Source organism: Palaemon carinicauda, chromosome 20 (genome assembly GCF_036898095.1).
Source record: "Palaemon carinicauda isolate YSFRI2023 chromosome 20, ASM3689809v2, whole genome shotgun sequence".
NCBI classification, from domain to species: Eukaryota; Metazoa; Arthropoda; class Malacostraca; order Decapoda; family Palaemonidae; genus Palaemon; species Palaemon carinicauda.
Window position 1 is genome coordinate 128,677,089 of NC_090744.1, and position 22,131 is coordinate 128,699,219.

A 22,131-nucleotide genomic window follows, 5' to 3' on the forward strand; every position below is an offset into this window, starting at 1 on the left:
ATAGCTTCCATAATTAAATTATTATTGCTATTTAACCCAAGAATGCCGCTCTACTAACTAAATATTACAGGCCTAACGAACGGCAGCGCCCATGGCACCTCCGGTAACAGGCCTAGCTCCTAACCACAATAAATTACTCTAATTTCACTGTGAGACTGGAGCTAAATTACACACATTGTAAAGATTCGATACTCAACTTTCCAGAGATGAAAGAAGCTGAAGATTGCATAATAATCCTTGAAAATAGATCGAAATTGTCAGATCAACAGGGAACACCATCGTGCGAAATCGCTACAGAATTAGGAATGTCCGCCATCTTGGATATGGCGCTGTTGTGATACTCAATAGCAGTATGGGAACTAGGGTAACCTTGATACGGCTCCCCTTCTAATTCTGCCACTTTCCCCCTTGAAGCGTCAACCCTATTAGGGTGCAGATTCCTATATGGCATGTCAAGAATACGTCCTCTGATATTATGCGATATCCTTGAGAGAAAATTTAAGGATATTCGTGCCAGGAGTTAGAATTCTGAGACCTAAAGGTAAAATTCTCTGGGAATATCACTGTAGTACAATTATCCCTTAGGAAGCTACTCATAGGAACTTCCATCACGACGACATGGCTTGAGCCCATATATATATATATATATATATATATATATATATATATATATATATATATATATATACACTGTACATATATTCCCTGTCACGTTCAGGGGGGAAAAGGAGTAGTCATACTCTGGTGAGCGGGTACCACAAGATAAAGGCTACACAAGGAAACCACTCTCCCCAACAAATTGTCCAACTACCTGGTTACAGTTAGGAAAGGGGGATAGGGTGGGAAGGACTGAATCTTTTTGAGTGTACGTGTGACGGCTTTGGTATACCAGTGTTTTCCATGTAGTTCGAGTTTGCTGAGTAGTTAAAAAGCCAATTGTAATAACCACTGGAGTCTGCTATTTTCCGTGTGCTCTGAGTTTAAACTAAGAAAATATATACCCTATCGTAATAAATTCCTGTCTAGTGTTTTCCCTGAGAGGCAAGTTTACTGAGTAGCTAAATGGCCAGTTGCAATAGCCCCAGAGTCTATTGTCTTCCCTGTATTTCTAGTTTGCTGGGCAGTTATTTGGACTCATGAATTTGCATCCTGCGCGTAACTTGATCTCAATGACATGAATTAGAATTCTTACAAATGGAAAAGGGTTTATCAAGATCATTTAACCAAATTTGTGGTTTTCCATGCATTGAAATCAAAGCGAACAGCCGAAGTAGCATACCAGGTACTAAAAGTTCCAGAGCTCCATCCACCATGTGAAGCAATAAGTATATTGAATTAAAAGCTGAAATTATTACCGAGCTAAAATCCTATGTGGCTAAATCTAGTTATCGTCCATGGGCGTAGGACATGATATATATATATATACTATGTATGTCATACATTTATATATATATATATATATATATATATATATATATATATATATATATATATATATATATATATATATATACACAAATACATAAACATGTATATTATCATACCCAAAAATTATATATATATATATATATATATATATATATATATATATATATATATATATATATATATAAATAAATATATATAATATATATAATACACACACACACACACACACATATATATATATATATATATATATATATATATATATATATATATGGTTGTGTATAAAATTTACTTCTGATGTCTATTTGCTGTTTACATATAACAATAAAAAAAAGATCAATTTATGATATAATTATTAGTTTCTATACAATAAATATAACATTTTCTGGTACGTTGCAGAACAAAGGCCTCAGACATACCATTATTCTTGTTTGGAGCTTGCCCACTTTCCATCAACACGCTGGTCACTGCAGTATGGGTGACTTTGACTAGTGTGTGTGTGTGTGTGTGTGTGTGTGTGTGTATGTATATATATATATATATATATATATATATATATATATATATATATATATACTTGTATTTATATATATAAATAAATATCTTCGTAAATATCCCATCAAAGAATAGAAGAAACCTAAAGGAATAACCTAAACAATTTGGTGAAGGAAATGTTGATGATAATAGAGCAACAAGAAAACGATGTACAGACAGAGAGCAAAAATAATACTCATTTATTCTCTTATATCCCTGAAGAGCGAGAAGACTTTGCAGTCGTTATGATAATAAAGATTCAAAGCAAGTAATTAGGAAAATGTCATATATTATTTTGAGTCAGTGGACATTATTATTATATATATTCATAAAAAGTTTTGATAACAAATTAAGTTTTACTTTAGATAAAACTAATACTTATTATATCTATAAATATTTGCTTCCATAAATTAATATCTAATGTAACAAATTATATGTCCAAACCAGGGAAGGAAGTCTAGTATCAATCACTTCCGAGCAAATTTCTTCCGGAGTTCCAACAGAAATTTTGAAGAAATCATCTGGAGACTTAAAGCAGAATTATAGGAATGTTATGTAAAATACGGTTTTCAACTTGATACAATTAAATATTCATTAAAATACCAATTGGAAATCATTTATAAAAATAGTTTTGTTTTTTATTGTAAAAGTAATTGTAATTCCGAAAATGAATGTTTGAAAACTCAATGATGTCTAATTTCTTATAAATTTACATATCAATACCAGAAATTTTAAGTTGAAAAAAATACTCTGACTTATACCTGAAGTGATGAAGACCTTGATTTCTACATAAGGTAAGGCAATCTACACACACACACACAGACCTTGATGTGCCGATGAACGAATTCAGTGAGATTAAAGTTGAAGTTATCATATAAACCCTAAATAGATCGAAAGCTATTGGATATGATGGAATAACTCATGAGATGACACTAGCCGAAAATGAAGTGACTCCCATTGTACTTACAAAATTAATTTGTAGAATGTGGCAGGAAGAGGCAAAGCCTGATGAATGAGAGTTAGGAGTGTTGGTGAAAATGACAAAAAAGGAGACCCGATTGGTTGCAATAATTATAGTACGCTTATTCAAAAGAGACTGGAGAGAAAGCTGAGAAAATTTAGAAAAGGTAGAAGTTTCACTGACCTAATTTTTATTTTGAGACATGTTATACAGCAATACGTAGAATATAGAAATTCACTTTTCATGGCACAAATAGATTATAAAAAAGCCTTCGGTAGTGTGCACCGGCCAATTTTTTGTAGTCCTGCATTATTATGTGAATTTGATTAATTCTGTTCATGAGCATGGCAAGTGCCAGGTAATGTTAATGAAGTCATATAAAATCAACTTCCAGTGAACAGCGGAGTACTCCAAGGGAATGTGTTGTCACCTATGCTGTATATCCACCTCATGGATTTTTCAATGCGTAGAACAGTCGGATATGGTGGGGAAGGATTGGACTGGATTCGTTATACAAATTTGGGGGACCTAGATTATGTTGATAATGCTATCCTTGTTAGCAGAAAACAACAGGATTTGCAATGCTTGTTTACCAGAATGCATGAAATATCACACGAGGTTGGCCTGAAGATAAATAGAAGAAAAACAGAAATGATGAGAATGGAATATAATTGGTGGGAGAAACGATTAATGACCTACAATCACTTAATTATTTAGGAAAACCAAATCAGACAATGGCTGGGTTAAGTAAAATATGGAAATCAAATAGTCTGAAATTACATACAAAAAAGTTAAATGGCAGGACAAGATTAGAGGTCAACAAGGTTCAAATGCCAGAGAAAAGGCACCACTAAATAGAGGTAAAAGAGACCCTAATGATGGATGCATGGCACCTCAAAATAGAGGTAAAAAAGCCTCTAATGCTAAAGGTTAGGTGCCTTGGAATAAGAGGAAAAAGAACTTCTACTGCTAGAAGTATGGCTCCTTAAAGTAAACGTCAAAGGGCCTCTAATGGTAATAGTATGCAACCTCAAAATGTAGGTTAAAGTTCCTCTAATGCTAGACATAAGGCGCTTACAAACAGGGGTCAAACAACCTCTACTACTAGAAGAAAAACACCTCAAAATGGAGATCAAAGAGCCTTTATTGATAGAGGTAAGGAAACTCAAAAGTGGTACAAGAACCTCTAATGCTATAGGTAAGGAAACTCAAAATAGAGGATAAAGAGCCTGTATTGCTTTGGGTGAGGCAACTTAGATAGAGGTCATAGAGCCTATAATGCTATATGTAAGGCAACTCAAAATAGAGGTCAATGAACCTTGAAAGCTATAGGTTAGGCACCTGAAAACAGAGGTGAAAGAATCTCTAATGGCACCTTGAAATAGAGGTCAAAGAGCCTCAAAAGCTATAGGTAAGGCACCTCAAAATAGAATTCAAAGACCCTCTAATACTAGAAATATGGCACTTTTAAATAGAGGTCAAAGGGCCTTAAATGCTATAGGATAGGCGCTTCAAAATAGAGGTCAAAGAACCTCTAATGCTACAAGTATGGCACATCAAATAAAGGTAAAAGAGCCTCAAATGCTATAGGTAAGGCAACTCAAAATAGAGGTAAAAGAACCTCTAATGCTAGAAGTATGGCACCTCAAAATAGAGGTCAAAAAGCCTCAAATGCTATAGATAAGGCTCCTCAAAATAGAGGTCAAAGAACCTCTGATGCTAAAATTATGGTACCTCAAAAACGAAGTTAATGAGCCTCTAATACTAGAGTATGGCCCCTTAAAATAGGAACTCAAAGATCCTCTAATGCCATACGTAAGGTACCTTAAAATACAGGTCCAAGAAACTCTAAAGTTAAAAGTATACCACCTCAAAAAAGAGGCCAAAAAGCCTCAAATACTAGAAGTATCGCAACTCAAAATAAAGGTCAAAGAACCTCTAATGCTAGATGTATCACAACTAAAAATAGAGGTAAAAAAAAATCTAATGCTAAAGTATGGCATCTCCAAATAAGGTTGAAGAGCCTCTAATAAGAGTATGGCCCTTTAAAAAAGTGCTCGGAGAGCCTCTAATGTTAGATGTAAAGCCCTTCGAAATAGAGATCAAAGAACATCTAATGCAAAAAATATGGCACTTCAAAATAGAGGTTAAAGAGCCTCTAATGCTAGATGTAAGGCAACTCATAATAAAGGTCAACGAGCCTCTAATGCTAGAGGTAACGCTCCTGAAATACAGATCAAAGAACCGCTAATGCTAGATGTATGACACCTCAAAATAGAGGTCAAAGAGCATCTAATGCTTGAGGTAGGGCGCCTAAAAATAGAGGGTAAAGAGGGCTTATGCTAGACGTTATGCATTTGAAAATTGTTGCTAAGAGATCCTCTACTGCTAGATGTAAGGCGTCTCAAAATAAAGTCCGAAGACCCTCTACTGCTAGAGGTAAGACATCTGTAAATAGAGTCAAAGAGCCTGTAATACCATAGGCTAAGGAACTACACAAGACTAGAGAATAATGGTTTGATTTTGGAGTGTCCTTCTCCTAGAAGAGCTGCTTACCATTCCTAAAGAGTCTCTTCTACCCTTATCAAGTGGAAAGTAGCTACAGAGTAATTACAGTGCAGTAGTTAACCCCTTGGGTGAAAAAGAATTGTTTGGTAATCGCAGTGTTGTCAGGTGTATGAGTACAGAGGCTAATATGTAAAGAATAGGCCAGACTATTCAGTGTATGTGTAGGCAAAGGAAAAATGAAACGTAACCAGAGTGAAGGATCCAATATAGTACTGTCTGGCCAGTCAAAGGATCCCATAACTCTCTAGCGGTAGTATCCTTATTCATGTCTGAGGTTTCCCCATTTTCATCACCACGCTGATCACTGCAGTTTCGTGGTGGAAGATTTTAGGCTGATCGCTCACAGCAAATCAACCTAGTATGGTTGGTCCCAATCAATACAGATTTACTAATCATGGCCATATACCAACCCTTCCACCAGGTTAAGGTGTTTCCATTAGAAAGGGATATATATATATATATATATATATATATATATATATATATATATATATATATATACATATACTCACACCTAGAACAGATACCTTATTGATATTTCTAGCATTACTCTCGATTTGCTAAATCTATTCAGAATGTCAGAGAAAGCAAAGTTACCCGTGAAAGGAAAACAGACAATAATAATATCAAAGACGACACATAGTATATTCCAAAGCTTTAGGAAATACGACATAATAAAGAAATAAAAGGTATCAAAATATCACATATATTCCCTCGATTGCAGAATGTAAAAGGGAAAAACCTTATTCTGTCATTTCTACCACTATTGAATTTGCTCATTGGGTATACAAACAACGCTTGTTTATTATTATAGTTATAGTTGTTGTTGGTGTTCTTGATAGACTTTAGTTTTCCCAGACCTGAAACATTTACTGGTGCCAAACTTTTCCAGGTTCATCCAGAAGCAGAAGAGGAGGAGGGACGAGTCTATCTGGAAGTTTGCTTATTCAATATTTCAAACTCGACGAAGACTTCAAATTTGGTCAATTACTGAAGCAGTGTTTTAGTCTCTTCATTTTTCCATCCGCGTTATACACAGAAAAAGGTGAATAAAATGGGGAAATATTCATGAACTGGAGATATGCACTGATTATTTTGTTTAATGAACTGGATCATTCTAAATGATCATTAGCATTAATTACAAATTATGTGAAATAATCCCGGGTAATTTAATTTTCTCGGTCAAAATTATTTCCAAATTTTGTCATTATTTTTGGATGCTGGGATACAACATATCGTGTTGAGAGAGAGAGAGAGAGAGAGAGAGAGAGAGAGAGAGAGAGAGAGAGAGAGAGAGATAACCCATCGTTGCTCAATTTATATCTTAGTGTTTTGCGTAAATGGTGTTCTATTTTCTTGACATGAAATGGTATTGCATTAAAATGATTAAGAAAAGCACACAGTAAAATGGCATAAGAATTAAATGAATAATTCTTAATGCATATTTACTCTATAATAATGTAATAAAATCTTATCTAAAGAGGAAAATTAGGAGTTTAACATTCGTATTTTCAATCGCATTAAGCTCTACATCACCAACCAACCAAGACACAAAGTATAATAAAAACGGAATATATTTTTCTAATCAAAATTTCTAAATATAATTTTCTACTATTAATACTGTACAATTTAAATAGCATTTAAGTATTGTGAAATATACAAGAATTTCTCAACGAGAAACACCAAAATCGTAACTTGATTCATGATAAAAAAAAAGGACAAAACAGATCGCGTATAATAAAGATATTATTACTACAGGACAACAATAAACGAAACAAGGCAAAATGAAAGAATTAAAACACTTCATCAGAATACATTGATCACCGTAAATCCTAAGAGACTTTCTCAATAAGCCAATCTAGGATAACGTATGTAATTCTAAGTAAATGACAGCTTTTTTTCTTAATATATAATTTAAAAAGGAAGTTTTTGGCCTTATTCTGAAGGATCTTGAACAATTCATTGCTATCAGGCATTCTTGCATATTGTGTTCATGTGGTCCCTGCAACTTTATTGATAATGGAAAATTATATTCTACACGGTTCCTTCAACCGCCATCCCCTCTCTCTTTCTTAATCAAAAAGTGAATGAAGGTTCCCTCCATGAAGTCTAGCGAACTATGATTTATCCCTGAATAAATCAAGGTCAGGTAGAAGGCCGCTAATAAATCTCCAGGGATGAGTTGAGTGTTGGGACAGAGGAGGGGAAGTCCAGTGGGAGGTGTCAGTTACCCACAGAAATCCTTTCTGTGAGTATCGTTCATCTTCTGTTATCAGGAAGATTAGAGTATTCTCTCTCTCTCTCTCTCTCTCTCTCTCTCTCTCTCTCTCTCTCTCTCTCTCTCTCTCTCTCTCTCTCTCTCTCTCTCTCTAAGAGGTCATATGCACACACAGGCCTACTAAATACCTTACTTTCCTCTATCAACGCTAATTACTCATGAATAATTGAAGTCCGTTTGATGTGAATTCTTTGCTCAGAGCCTCACTTAATAGTCCATAATGTGCAAAATAATCATGAAATAAACTTGGATGAAAGAAAACTTTCATTTTTAAAACATACTTATTGAAATAAATCATGAAACAAATATGACAAGATGATCTAATGGTTTCAAAGCAATAGGTTTCTCACACTTCAAGTGGGTTTAACGATTAATTGATTGATTTTTAGTTATCTGGAATTCTGACATCACAGGTCATTGACGCCGATATTGTTTATGAAAAGAAAAAAAATATTAAAGGAAATTCAATTTGTAAACAATATAAGCGAAAAGGTCGAAATCACGCGATGATCTTGATGTTGTTTGCTCAAAGATGTAATGTTGATGTATTTTCTGGTATATTGTTTGCAAATATGTAGCTTACAGTGCAGTACAGGTGACATTTTGCCGTTTCTAATTCATAAAAAAATAAAAAAGAACCAAGGTTAAATGAACAACACCCACTATAACAGTGAAGAAAGATGAATACATTGATGAATGGATTGGGATGAAATTAGATAAAATACTGTAGGCACCAAAAACCTAAAAACGCATATGCATTCAATAAGAGAGAGAGAGAGAGAGAGAGAGAGAGAGAGAGAGAGAGAGAGAGAGAGAGAGAGAGAGAGAGAGAGAGAGAGAGAGAGAGAGAGACTAACAGCTACTACCAAAGCTTTTACTCTCATTTCTCTTGTGTTCCCATTTCGGCATTTGCTTCTTTTCATCATGAAAATATCGATTCTTTTTTTAACATCAAACACGTTACATTAAATGGGGATGGGAAATTGAATGCCCAAGACTTCAGTAAACAATTCCAGCATTCTGTTATTGGATAAAATTGCAAAGTTTGGCCGAAGTAAATATTTGCAGTCGGGACGAGCAAAAATTAAGCAATATCAAAAGAGAGAGGGTTGGTTATGTGCCCTCAGCAAGCATGGCAGTTAGCTTAAAAGAAAGGATCATATTTTTCCTGAATATTAAAGCAACGCTTTTTTTTACCCTTTTTATTTCTGTGTTCTGTTAGTGCAAGTCTGTTCGCTTACGTTCAGGAAACCTGGTGATTGCATATTTGGCTTTCACGGCTGATCTTCTTCTGTCCTTAATGAAAAGTCAACTCGAGTGTCTTTGATGATGGAAGGATGATAACACTCGATGAAGGAGACAAGCTTCAGAGAGAGAGAGAGAGAGAGAGAGAGAGAGAGAGAGAGAGAGAGAGAGAGAGAGAGAGAGAGAGAGAGAGAGAGAGAGTATTTTCTAAGCTAAGTAAGTCATAGAAAAAAAACATTAAATACGAAAGGAGAAATATCTTTAGTCAGTGTCAAAACAAGCATAATGAATATAGTATGATGTAAAGTGGGGGGAAATGGAGAATCTCAAAGAAGGTATTACTGTACTTACCAAGAAGCATCAGCCGTCAAGTCATAGAAGATCCAGACTCGCGAATCACTGTCTGAAATGCGAAAAAAATATGACGTGTAAATAATCCATGATTACATATCAAAAAGTTGAATTAATTATTCATGTGGAAATTTATGTTACATATCTTACAAATGTGAGCGATCGTCATCTAATAGGACGAAAGGAAGATGAACAGTGATACATACACAGACATATATATATATATATATACACATATATATATATATATATATATATGTGTGTGTGTGTGTGTGTGTGAGTGCGTTTATGTTTCTTTCTTTTTCGCGTGTCTGTATCTGGAGGCAAGAGAGCACGAATACCATATATAAACTCTGTCACTAGTATAAGTATCGCGGACGTAATAAAAAAAGCCTCGATGATGGAAAGCTCGAATAACAATACTCACTTCTAATCTCCTGATGGAGCCCAACTCATCACGGTCCTTCAAGAGGAAATGACCGAAGATCCTTCCGGTGAAGGCATAACTCTCTCCTTCCTTCGTCCATCAGAGTCGAGTTGGTCATCAAGATTAAAGGAGAGAAAACCTATTTGGCTGAGTGTGTGAGTCACAATAAGGATGATTGTGGCTTCCCTTGTTGTGGAAGGTTAATAACGAAATTGCTATTACTACTGACATAAAATAATATTCGAAATGGAGTGATGATATCATTTTTAAAATATATATCCAGTGAAATTAATGAAGAAGAAAGGATTATTATTATTATTATTATTATTATTATTATTATTATCATTATTACTTGCTAAGCTACATCTCTAGTTGGAAAAGCAGGCTGCTAGAAGCATAGGGACCCCAACATGGAAAATAGCCCAGTGAGGAAAGGAAACAAGGAAAAATAGAATACTTTAAGTACAATAACAATATTGAAATAAATATTTCCTTAATAAACTATAAAAACTTTAACAAAACAAGAGGAAGAGAAATTAGATAGAATAGTGTGCCCGAGTGTACCCTCAAGCAAGAGAACTATAACCCAAGACATTGGAAGACCATGGTACAGAAGCTATGGCACTACCCAATAGCTATAATTTTAATGGCTCTTCTACCCTTATCAAGAGGAAAATAACCACTGGAAAATTACAGTGCAGTAGTTAAACCCTTGGGTGAAGAGGAAGTGTTAGGTAATCTCAGTGTTGTCAGATGTATGAGGACAGAGGAAAATCTGTAAAAAATAGACTAGACTATTCGGTGATTGTATAGATAAAGAGAAAGTGAACCGTAACTAGAGAGAAGGATCCAATGTAGTACTGTCTGCCCAGTCAAAGGACTCCATAACTCTCTAGTGTTAGTATTTCAACGGTGAATGGTGCCCTTGCTAACCTACTACCTACAAGTTAAGAAGTAAAATTATATATAAATTTATATATATATATATATATATATATATATATATATATATATATATATGTATATATCTATACAATTATCATCATCATCAGCCGTTATTAGTCCACTGAAGAATAAAAGCCTCAGACATGTCCTTTGCGTACCAGTCCACACCCGTAAACTTTTCTAGTTCGTCAATCACTCAACTTCTCTTCCTTCCCCTGCTTCTTTTACAATCTCTGAAGACTCATTACGTTATTTTTTATGTCCATCTATTGTCTGTCATCCTCAGTTTATGTCCTGCCCATATTCATTTCTTCTTGGTAAATAGAATTTCATTATGAAAAGTAAAACGCCACTTTCTCTAAAAAGAAAAGTATTTAATAAGAATATCCTGGCGGTATTAACTTATGTATCAGAAACTCGGACCCTAGGTAAAGCCTTAGAACATAAGCTACCTAAAACTCAAGGAGCTATGGAAAGAATAATGATGGGAATAACGCTAGGAGATAGAAATATGGCAACAAGAGGATATCCTAACAACATATAAGAAAAAGAGATATATATATATATATATATATATATATATATATATATATATATATATATATATACCGAAATGGGGTGATGTTATCACCTTTAAAAAAATGAAATTAATGAAGAAAAGGAAGTAATACATATTAAAAATATAAAAAATATGTATTTTTTGAAACAGTGATGTTATCATCTTTGAAATATTTTTGGAAAAAAGTAAACAATGTTATCATCTAAAAATAAGTGAAAAATATTTCAAATGAAATTGATGAAAAAAGGAAGCAATACATATTAAAAAATAGAATAACATCAAAAATATATATTTTTTAAATGGAGTGATTTTCTCATCTTTGAAATATTTTGGGGAAAAATAAACAAGAAATAAAATTACCCGTAATAAGTAAGAAAGCAATACATGAACTAAGAGGATTGATTTCCATTGACTCTCATAATAATCAACAACATTCTTTTAAAATATACTTCTATATCAAAATTCCTAATGATTCACAGATGGTTGTGATTTAAAAGTATATCACTTATCAAAATTGCTTTTATTATGAAAATATCATACAAAAAATCTGGTTTAAAGAAATATTTAGTTTCTATGATAGAAGTTAATTTTCTTATTTTGGTACCAATATAGGATAAATAAGAATATAATTATTCTAAATAAAAAGAAAAACATTACAAGATTGGAACCAAAATTCTGGAACTTTAACTTTTCTTTTAGAGAGGAAGATCCTCAACACAACAATCATCTTCAACAAAGCCCAAAAAAATATTTTATTAACACTAGTACAGTTTCATATATACATATTAAAATGCGTCGACTATGTCAATAATTAGTAAAGATTAGAACCACTGGATTAAATGCTCTCATTTCATCTAGGCTTCCACCCACATGCGCACATTCTAACAAATAGCCCAACCAAAGTCTCTTTCCAATATAGGAACTTTCAAATTTCTATCTAATCATGAGAGCAAGTTTAAATTTGCTCAAAAATAAAAGCAAATTTCAGGTTAAAATGGAAAGATGATGTTTGTGACAGGTGCAAAGAAAGTAATGCAGAACATTTTGGAACATGAAGAGAACGAGATATAGTTGCAAAAGACGGCCCTGAAACAAGGATATGGTTGGAAAATCATAATAGGTTGCCACAGCTGATTTCATTGCAACTGAATTCAGGGTAAAGTAGAATAATATAATTACTATTGAACTTCAACATGAATGAGTTAATTTACGGAAAAAAAAAAAAAAAAAAAAAAAAAAAAAAAAAAAGACGTGGAAGAAGGCCTAAGACCACTAAAACTTTTTTAGGCTATGAATAAAACGTCGCTGTAATTAATAATGATAATGGTTGACACCAAAAATAAAAGAAAAGGAAGTGAAGAATGTTCAATACTATTCGAAACTGCAAGCAAAATACCCATCAAAATAATTTCATAATATATCGATATCCTAAATATCTATGTGATTTTCTAGTGATAAAATTTTGATTGTATTCCAAAACTAATGTGAATTATATATTTATCAAAATAATATATATTTATTAGAGCATTTAATTATTTCTATATGAGATTACTAATTATATAACTATGTTTGTCCCTGAGATCGAAGAAATAATATGTTTCTATGCAAAGTTGATCGGAGTAAGAGGAGCGTCAGTAAGAAAGAAGAGGAGGAAATCTTAGTGTTTCGAATATTCATAGACAATTTAAATACGCTAATTAAAGATTGAAATCAGTTGGATCAAAGACACAGATGAAGAAATACGGGAAAGTGCCAAACTAGAAAGAAAGATTAGAAAATGGTTTAAGAAGCGAGTTTGCACAAGTCAGTTAACCACCAGCTCGTATTCCGTAGGCCTAAAGGACTGTGTGTTTTCTTGCCTCCTCGTTCGGTTGAAGAAGATTCTTCGAGTGTAGCGATATCAAAGAATAAAAGCTTAGTCAGGTTTTCCATTTAAATGTTTTATATGTTATAAGCATTGCTTTTAGGCCTATCTTACATTGCAGCTTCTGCATCTATATGTTTTAAGCGGTGCTTTGTAGGCTTATCTGACATTGCAGCTTCTGCGTTTATATATTTTAGGCATTGCATTGTAGGCCTATATAACATTACAGCTTCTGCATCTATAGAGCATTGCATTGTAGGCCTACCTGACATTACAGTCAGCAAGAACATCGTTGCTTTTGTGCAGTATTCTAAAATCCAGCAATTCTATTCCTCCTGTGTCTCTCCAGTGGCAGCAAATACAATCAATTCAAGTCTATAAACGATTATGCAACTTCCCCTGAATTTAGACTCACAGCTTCTAATTCTGAGGACTTTTTTTTTGTTAATTAGGAGAATCTATTTTAGTGAAGTTGCTTTTCACAAATTAAAATGGCCAGTTGTAATATTTCAATATTTTAAAGAGTTTGAATTAAAATTCCTTATATACACACACACACACACACACACACACATATATATATATATATATATATATATATATATATATATATATATAATCTGTAAAGGAAAAGATTCCAAAGAATAGTATCAAACACGGTCTAAAAATATTGTTTAGACTTTAGACATAGTTACGAACGAACAACAATTGCAGTGAAATCTTGGTAACTAATTGTGACCGTTCGGTGGATATTCAAGTTAAGGAATGGAAATACTTATAGGCCTAACAAATGGAGTAAAGAAGTTGAAGGTGAGAAGTCTTTTATCTTTAAAGCATATCTCAGTGACACAGTCTTCAGACTTAATTTCCGACCCCTGAAAGGTTAACATGATATTGTTCTTGTAGATAAAATTTTTTAATTGGAACACACCAGGGAACTCGTTGCCTCCTAATAAGCTATTGCTGGGGTATAATTCAAACAAGGTTCCGAACTGCTATGCTCTCACTATAAAGCATACACTATAGATGGGTTTAGCTATTCAAGTCACTGTCTGCTTCTTTTGACCTCATTATTCCCATTGTATAGCAGGGTCGGCCGCTCGAGTCAACTATCTCCTTCTATTTATATTCTTTCCATCTGTACAGTACATTAACACAAAATCTTTAATCAATAATTTTATAAAATATACTATTTTATCTCAAATCAAATTTGAATAAAGAAAATGATATTCAGTCTTGGCCTTTAAAAGTTAATGGAAAGATTCATATTGTGTTGACTCGAAAATTAGGCAAAAGGAAAAATTACCTTTAACCAGAGAGGGATCCAATGTAGTACTATCTTGCCATCACAGTATCAAATAACTCTCTAGCACTAGTATCTCATCGGGTGCCTCTCCTTGCCCATTAAGATACTGATTCATTTGATAAAAAAATATCTAAAATTCGTAAACAGTTGTAATAATAATTAGTACTAAAGGCAACTGAATTCTTAATTATTAAGGTTTATAAGAAATAACTAATTTATCAACAAATCTATAAACTTTGCATAAAATGTTTGAGTCTTCTTAAATGGAGAATATTTTCCGACCAGTAATGGCAGTGATGTCTGAATCGTCCAGGATAACCTAAAGTAAAGAGACTCGGGTTTTCCGAGAGTCCTGATTCGGGTCAAGCCCTAAGAAATCGACTCCGTTGAGGATCCTTCCTCTTGGGTGTCTTCCGATTCAGGACTACCTCTCGGTTTGGGGTTCCGAGACAGGCAGGATAGAAAGAGAGTATCCTGTCACTGACGTCCCCCGGTTATCCAGCAAAACAGCAACAGGCTTTCTTTGGTCTGGTGTTGAATTCTCTCTCTCTCTCTCTCTCTCTCTCTCTCTCTCTCTCTCTCTCTCTCTCTCTCTCTCTCCCTTATCCTTTTCCTTCTCTTCCTCTACGAATACAAGGCCTAAGGGTGGGGTGTTCTGGTGATACTTTTTTTTCATTTTTGCAATGAAAAATATTAGGTCGTTAAAAAAATCAGAAAAAAAATTAAATACGTTAATGTAGCAAGAATCCTTCTGAACACCGTGACTCCGTGATACTATTCCTGGAACTGTGTACATAAAATCTGTGTAACAAAGAGGGCGTCAACATGAAAAAATTTTTTCTTACTCCTGTAATCTAATGATAACAATTAATGTATTTGCGTTATGAATTCAAAGTTATTATTTGATTTTGTTCTCGTCGTTTTGTGTATAAAGCAAATAATAGTTAGGGTCGTGGTTTCGAAACTTGCAATAAATTATTATAAGCCAAAACTTGGGTTATAATCAAAGCTGACTATATGGGGGTTTATTCAGGGAGAAGAAATAATGATAAATAAGTAAATAAGCGAGGTGGTGTGTTATATTTGCTATTAGAAATATACTTAGTTTTACCTCTACTATTTCATTTTACTTTCCGAAAGGAAGCCTATAATCAGGTCATTTCCCCCACAGCTATAATGTGCAGATTCTACAATAGCAACGTAACTCCAATAACAACAACAATAATAACAATATCAATAATAATAATATTAATAATAATAATAATGATACTATTAATAATAATAGTATTAACAACAACAACAACAATAATAATAATAATAATAATAATAATAATAATAATAATAATAATATGACTCTGTAGTCTTAACTTAGTAACATACTAGGGCATGGTTTTATGTCAGGTAGCAACAATTAATATTTGCATCATATCTTGTTACTTATATAGGGTGTCCATCTGGACATAATGTACGACTTGTGAAATTTCTCCACAGTCTCTTTTGTTTATTTCTAGGCCTATAGGCTTAAAAGGAATTATAAAATCAGGAGTGCGAAGTTCAAGTCACATATAACAGTAAGGCGAGGAGGGGCAAACTGAGCATTTAAACCTTGACAAGTTGGGGTAACTGAATAATTAGTAAATCTCAAAAGACGAAAATTCCCAAAGACATTAATGAACCAAGTAACAGATAATGATTAAGACTGATAATACAAATATAATAGTTTAAATAAAAGGTATACCGCAAAAATTTTTTAAAACATACGTATAATTCTTTGAAATACATAAATACATGCAAATTCCAACGTTTGCATGAGAGAGAGAGAGAGAGAGAGAGAGAGAGAGAGAGAGAGAGAGAGAGATCCAGCCTGACATTCCGTAAGAGCCAAACGTCCAACAATCCTCTCACCACCATCTATCCAGCCAATAAGTTTTCTCTCAAACGTTAATAGTGATTCAAACATTGGTGATATTATTGTGTGTTTAATTTGAAAGAAGAATCATATTTTTATTTACAGTTTATATTGTAAAATTGATTAATTTTTTGTGACTGGCGCTGTGTGATTTGTAGATTTGAGAACAAAACCCTCAGAAGGATATTTGGTGTTAAATGGTAAGGCAGGATTAGAAATAAAACTTTAAGAAACATTACCCGAGTACTATATGTGGATGATATAATGGTGAGGGGTAGATGGAGAAGGTTTAGACATGCTCTTCGCACTCCCCAAGAGAGATTAGTTCACCACGCTTTCAAATGGTGTCCAAAAGGCACTAGAAATGTTGGAAAACCCAGGCGTATATGGCTAAGCATTATGACATTTGAAGTAAGATATAATGAATGGAGAACCCAGGCGTATATGGCTAAGCATTATGACATTTGAAGTAAGATATAATGAATGGAGAAGCATTGGTTTAAAAGCTCAACCTAGACACCAATTGCTAAATCTAAATAAGGCCCTTTGCGTTAATAGGCGTAGGAGGATATATATATATATATATATATATATATATATATATATATATGTATGTATACATATATCCATATACATATATATATATATATATATATATATATCCATATATATATACATATATATATATAAAAGGTTGCGTATAAAATTTACTTATGATGTCTATTTTCTGTTTAAAAATACATATAGAAAAAAATCAATTAATGATATAATACAACAATATTAATATTTTCTGGTCTACTGCAGGACAAAGGCGATACTGTGAGAGTTTCGACTGATTGCTCAAAGTAGGTCAATCTAGTATGGGTGACTTTGAATAGTGTGTGTATATATATATATATATATATATATATATATATATATATATATATATATATATATATATATATATATATATATATATATATATATATATACATATACATATATATATATAGACATATATATATATATATATATATATATATATATATATATATATATAAATATCTTCATATATTCCCCTTCAAAGAATAGAAGAAACCTAAAGGAATAACCCCAACAATTTGGTAAAGGAGAACGATGTAAAGTAAAAGAGCGAAAATATTAGTCAATTATTCTCTTATATCCCAGAAGAGCGAGAAGACTTTATAGACGTTATAATAATGAAGATTTAAAGCAAATAATCAGGAAAATTTTATATAATATTTTGAGTCAGTAGACATTAACATTATGTGTATTCATTAAAAGTTTTAATAACAAATTAAGTTTTTCTTTAGATAAAATTAATACTTATATCTATAAATATTTGCTTCATAAATTAATATCTAATATACGAAATTATATGTTCAAAGCAGGAAAGGATGTCTTATATCAATCATTTCTAAGCGAATTTCTTCCAGAGATTCAAAGGTAATTAGGAAGAAATTGTCTGTAGACTTAAAGCAGAATTATAGGAACGTTATGGAAAATAAGGTTTTCAACTTGATACGATTAAATATTCATTAAAATGCCATTTAAGAATCATTTAGAAAAATACATTGCAGCTTCTGCATCTATAGAACATTTCATTGTAGGCCTACCTGACATTACAGTCAGCAGGAACATCGTTGCTTTTGTGCAATATTCTAAAATCCAGCAATTCTATTCCTCCTGTGTTTCTCCAGTAGCAGCAAATACGATCAATTCAAGTGTACAAACGATTACCCAATTTCCCCCGAATCTAGTCTCACAGCTTCGAATTCTGAGAACTTTTTTTTTTTAATTAAGAGAATCTGTTCTCGTGAAGTTGCTTTCCACAAATTAAAATGGCCAGTTTTAAATATTTCATTGGGCTTGAATATAAGAAACAGACACCAAGATGGAAATATAAACTGTGTATTCTGTGATATAGAAGAAAATGCTAACCACTTTATATTATATTGTCCACAGTTTAGTGATATAAGAATAAAAGCAATTTAGCTCCAAAAACCATACGAAGAAGATAGTGCACAAACAGTTGGAAAATTCCTTTTTAGTGAAGAAAATATTGAAAATAAGAAAAGTGTACTACAACAAATGTGGATGAAAAGAGAAAAACTAGTGAAAATAAGGAACACACAAAACTAAAAGACACAGAGGCGCCGTTGCAAAGGCAAAGCCTCAACCTGAACCTGAACCCTGAACTGGCCGAAAATGAAGTGACTCCCATTGTACTTACAAAATTATTTTGAAGAATTTGGCATGAAGAGGCAAAACCTGATGAATGGGAGTCAGGAGTGTTGGTGAAAATGACAAAAAAAAAGAGAACTGACTGATTGCAATAATTACAGAGGCATAACACTTACATTAGTTATGGAAATGTATAGTATGCTTATTCAAAAGATACTGGAGTGAAATATTAATGGATAACAGAGATAAATAAGCAGGATTTAGAAAAGATAGAAGTTTCACTGACCAAATTTTCATTTTGAGATATGTTGTACAGTATTGCGTAGAATATAAAAATACACTTTTGATGGCATAAATGCATTATAAAAAAGCCTTCGATAGTGTGTATCGGCCAATTTTATGGAGAGTCCTGCATTATTATGGAATTCCTATTAAATATGTGAATTTGATTAAGTCTGTTCATGAGCATGGCAAGTGCATGGTAATGTTAATGGAGTCATATAAAATGAATTTTCCAGTTAACAGCGAAGTACTCCAATGGAATGTGTTGTCACCTATGCTGTTTATCCTCCTCTTCGACTTAGTAATGCATAGAACAGTCGGAAACAGTGGGGAAGTATTGGACTGGATTGGTGATAAGAATTTAGCGGACCTAGATTATGATGATGCTGCTGTCCTTGTTAGCAGAACACCACAGGATTTGCAATGCTTGTTTACCAGCATGCATGAAATATCACACGAGGTTGGGCTGAAGATAAATAGAAGAAATACAGAAATGATGAGAATGGAGTATGCAATGGAAGATGAAATATCATTGGATGGAAAAAGGATTAATGATATAAAATCACTTAAGTATTTAGGAAAACCAAAACAGACAATGGCTGGTTAAGTGAAATTTGGAAATCAAATTGTCTGAAATTACATACAAAAAATTTAAATGGCAGGACAAGATTGGAGGTCAACAAGGTTAAAATTCTAGAAAAAAAGGCACCATTGAATAGAGGTAAAAAAGGCCTCTAATGCTAGAGGTTAAGAGCCTTGGAATAAGAGGAAAAAGAGTTTCCAATGCTAGAAGTATGGCACATCAAAATAGAGGCCAAGGAGCCTCTAATGCGAGAACTATGGCTCCTCAAAGTAAATGTCAAAGAGACTCTAATGGAAAAGTATGCAACCTCAAAATAGAGGTTAAAGATCCTCTAATGCTAGACGTAAGGCGCATCATAATAGGGATCAAACAACCTCTAATGCTGGAAGTATGGCACCTCAAAATAGAAGTCAAAGGGCCTCAAATGCTATAGGTAAGGCGCCTCAAAATAGAGGTCAAAGAACCTCTAATGCTGGAGGTATGACACCTCAGAATAGAGGTCAAAAGAGCCTCAAATGCTATAGGTAAGGTGCTTCAAAATAGAGGCCAAAGGTCATCGAGTGCTAGAAGTATGGCACTTCAAAATAGAGGTCAAAGAACCTCAAATGCTATAGGTTAGGCGTCTCAAAATAGAGGTCAAAGAACCTCTAATGGTACAAGTATGGCACCTCAAAATAGAGCTCAAAGAGCCTCAAATGTTAAAGGTAAAGCACCTCAAAATAGAGATCAAAGAACTTCTAATTCTAGAAACATGGCACCTGAAAATAGAGGTCAAAGAGCCTCATATGCTATAGGTAACTCATCTCGAAATAGATGTCAAAGAATCTCTAATGCTAAATTCGAACCGAGCCTTTTGCGTTGATAGGCGTAGGATATGATATATATATATATATATATATATATATATATATATATATATATATATATATATATATATATACATAAACATGTATATTATTGTACCCAAAAATTTATATATATATATATATACACATATATATATATATATAAAATATGTAATATATATACATTTATATATATAAATATATATATACATATATATATAAATATATATTTATATATATATATATATATATATATATATATATATATACACACATATATATGGTTGTGTATAAAATTTACTTCTGATGTCTATTTGCTGTTTACATATACAAATAAAAAAAAAGATCAATTTATGATATAATTATTAGTTTCTATACAATAAATATAACCTTTTCAGGCATGTTGCAGGACAAAGGCCTTAGACATAAAATATAATACATACTTTTTCTAAATGGAGTGATGTTTTTATCTTTGAGATATTATTGAAAAAATGTAACGGTAAAATAAGAGAAAGCAATGCATGAACTATTGGCTCTCATAATAATTTTTACAATATATTCATATACCAAAATTCATAATGATTCACAGATGGTTATGATTTAAAAGAGTATCAAAGATCAAAATTGCATCTTTTATGAAAAAAAAAAAAATCATGTTTGCAATTTCCTCTTGACTCCGGAAAGGCATTTTTCGAAATTCTTTAATCAACATTTTAAAATGCATTTATCTTTTCAGTGCATGAATTATGAAATAAAAAATGGACTACGAGGAAATCAAACTAGTCATCTCACCAAGAACCAACTAGTCTTTATTTGCATTTTTCAAATTAATGCAGAATCTTAGCACAGCACTAACTAATAAAACTTTCCTCGGAAGCGTGCCCTGGACGCTACTGCTGATTGGTTCGGAAGCGATGTAAACAAATGCGCTGATTGGCTAGTTTTCGGTAACTCGCATAGGCTATTTCAACAATTCAGTAAAGCCTTTACATCAGCTCGCAAGAGGCTCAACTTGTCACTTGCTTGATGAAGGCCAAATACTCGTTGCATTGAAATAGATTTTTTTACCATATTTGGAGCCCCATATAATATAATCTTGATTATTACTGGATTGTTGAATGTTTGAAGAGGGGTTTAATGAAACAACCTGGATTTCAACCAATACGGTACATGTAATGTTGAGTGATATACGCACACATTATATAAATACAGTATATATATATAAATATATATATATATATATATATATATATATATATATATATATATATATGTGTGTGTGTGTGTGTGTGAGTATGTGTGTGTGTGTGTGAGTGTGTGTGTGTGTGTGTCTGTGAGAACGTTAGGTGTCTGCATATCACTTTCTACTCGAAATGGTTTGACCTTGCAGGTTGACAATAGGTTTTCACAATTAACTTTATACGAGGAATTGTTTGTAACGCAATAGAGAACACTTTGGTTAAGATCATACTTCAAGATCATAATTATAAAAGATTAAAATTCTAATGAGAATTTAACCCTTGTTATAACTTCAAGCTATAAAGGATTGAGCTCTTTCATTATCCATAGAATCCACTAGGCCTAATTCAACTGAAGTGCTGCGTTAGATTGATCAAAGTAATAAATAAACTTAGAGATGAAATGAAACGTAAGTTTTAGCGATGGCCATAACTTTTGAGATAGCAAGATACAATCGCCATAATTGACACTGGATAATCATCTGGTATATCCGTAGAAGACTCAGGTCTTCCATTTAAAGGTCAAAGGTCAATCGTAATTTTTGTCTGACCCATAACTTTTGAAGTGTATGTGATAAAGTATAGAAATTTATATCTATATATATACATATATATATATAT